This window comes from Diabrotica virgifera, chromosome 7 (genome assembly GCF_917563875.1).
Source record: "Diabrotica virgifera virgifera chromosome 7, PGI_DIABVI_V3a".
In the NCBI taxonomy this organism is placed as follows: Eukaryota; Metazoa; Arthropoda; class Insecta; order Coleoptera; family Chrysomelidae; genus Diabrotica; species Diabrotica virgifera.
This window is the reverse complement of record NC_065449.1, coordinates 709,684-712,367: the sequence shown is the minus strand read 5'-3', so window position 1 is coordinate 712,367 and position 2,684 is coordinate 709,684.

Genomic DNA, 2,684 nt, shown 5'->3' with positions numbered 1-2,684 from the left:
ATTGAAGAACCTTTCAAATGAGCTAGCACACGACCCTTATTCTCATTTACAAAAATCATCGATTACGTCACTACTATACCATATATGTCACAATATCATAACTTAAAAATAAAAATCGACCTGTTTCGGGATTTTTCCTTAAAATCGCCGGTTTACGAAATAACGAATTTATTCCTTTCATTTGCACCATACTGTCGGTATAAAATAGTGTCGCGCACGCTTGATTAGCAATTAAAGAACAAAGGAGTTTTGAATATTGTCTTGCAAAAAACTCTTCGGTATTTCATCAATCGATGTTTAAAGAATATCTACCTACTTGGCAATATTCAAATTTTCAGTTTTTCACATATTTTTTGAGGCTTAAAAATGGCCGATTTCGCTATTTTTCAATACTTAATCGCTTATATGTCAAAAACTATCAACTTTAGAGAAATGTCACTAAAGACTTTTTCTGTTTGGAATGATCCAAAAAACCTAAAAAACTTTGTTCCATGCAAAAAAAATAATTTCAGGAAAAAAACAAAAAAAAACGTTTAAAAAATTTTTGACCCACCTTTGGACCTGGCAACATATAAATTTGTTAAAAGGGGTCCTTTTTGAGTAAGATTGTGCAAAAAATCCGAATCGGAATATTTTTCCTAGCGGATGCGCAGTGGCTTTCTGGACTATTATAAATATATCATAGACTAGAAAAAATGCGGTAAATTCTTAAAATATCTAGCTCTATGTATGATCACTTAGGTACTTATTTTGATCCATAAACTTAAAAATTAATAGTGTCTTTGATATTATTTTTATTTGTAGTAAGTTTTGTCAATAAATTACGAATATAATAGAAATTTTCGGTGTTGCTTTATGGTCACCACAATGTTAGTTTACGGTAAATGTAGTACATTGTTAAAACAGTTATTACTGTTTTCATCTGGAGAATGTCACACAGAGCACGATGTCGTTAAAAATTGTTGCTGATAATGCGGCGGAATGCAAGAGTGCTCATAACCTAACTACAAAGTCAGTAATTGCTATTAATTCAATTTCGTTTTAAGTAACGTTCTCTTTTCTACCACTTTCTACGTATACAGCATTTTGAATATTCCGAGGGTTGAGAACCATAGGGTTCCAAGCGATATTTTGTACGAAAACGGTTTTTGTAAAGGATTATTTATTATAACGAATTCTGCATCAAATGATATTCGAAGTACGTTAAATTGTTTATGACGGTGTAATCAATAATGAAATATTGTTTCGAGTACCTGAAATATTTTCAGGTTTGGTCCATAAGGTTCCAAGCGAAAAGTACGTAAGAAATAAAGTAAAAATTTTGTTGGTTCGTGATGTCATGTAATTCGGGAAGTGATTGCTGGGAGGATTTTTGTAGTCCTGGTTCAGATTATGCCCCATGATTCAAGTTATGTTTTTTGCTTAATATTTAGAAAAAACATGTTTTTTATATTTTTTGATGATTTTCAATTTAATAATAAAAATTCATTTATTTTTAAATTTGTTGTTTAATTTCACCAATTGCGCTGACAATATTTTGGAAAGTTTAAAATGTTCTGTGAACGCTTTATCATATAATTCCATGAGGTTCCAAATACAAGGATTATTATACTGCATTAAGGTTCCCAGTACACTGTAGACTTGTAGACGATATTAAAAATGTACAAAATCACACATTAAAATCTTACTTATGACATGATATTGTAACTGGTGTAAATGTTGCATTGAGCGTATTTTGATTTTAATTTGTCACAGAATGTACTTTACAATGCCTTTGGCCTCTCCAAAATTAATTAAAAATACACTTTGAGTAAAAACTAAAATGATTTTCTAGTAAGTTTCACGGATTTCGACAGTTTTAACTGTATTCATTCATTCAACTGTTCTCTCCAGTTCATTATGTTTTGCCAGTCCCCCCTCCTTCAGATTTATTTTTACCATTGTTTCGTCCTCTTCATCTATGAAAGATTTTAGGGGTCTGCTTCTCTTCTTTCTTTCTATCGGACTCCACTCTATTATTCTGTTTATCCAGCGCTCTGTTCTTTTGACATGTCCGTACCAGGTTGATCTCTTCTGTTCTATGTAGTCTATTATATTTAAGTTAATTCCCATTCTTTTCTTAATCTCTAAGTTATTTATTATATATGTCTTCTTTTTACTCTGCAGCTTCTCCTTACGAATTCCATCTCTGTTGCTCTTTTTTTGTTTTTTGGATTTCTTATTAATTATTCAACTTTTTGTCATGGTAGTATATATTCTTCTTTTATCCCACATATTTTATTTATCTCGTATTTATCCCACAATACCGGTTCAATTTTCTTATGCAGTCTCTTGTTTGTCCTAGTCTATTTTTTATATCTTCTTCAGTCGTACCTTTGTTTGATATCACGAAACTTTAATACTTGTACTTGTCTGTTCCTTTGATATGTTTATCTTCGTCTATTTCCACTTTCATTTCTGTATTTTCCGTTGTTAGGCAAAGTGCAGTAACGAAAAGTGCCGCCTCGCGCAACTGATCATCCAGGGTAAGATTGAAGGAAAACGGGTCTCGGTAGGCGCCAGATTTCATGGCTTGGAAATATCAGAGACTGGACCGGCCTTTGTTCAACATTTTTGTTTAGATCCGCATTGGACAGAGACAGACTTGTCACTGCAGTCGCAAGCACCACAAGAATAAGGCATTC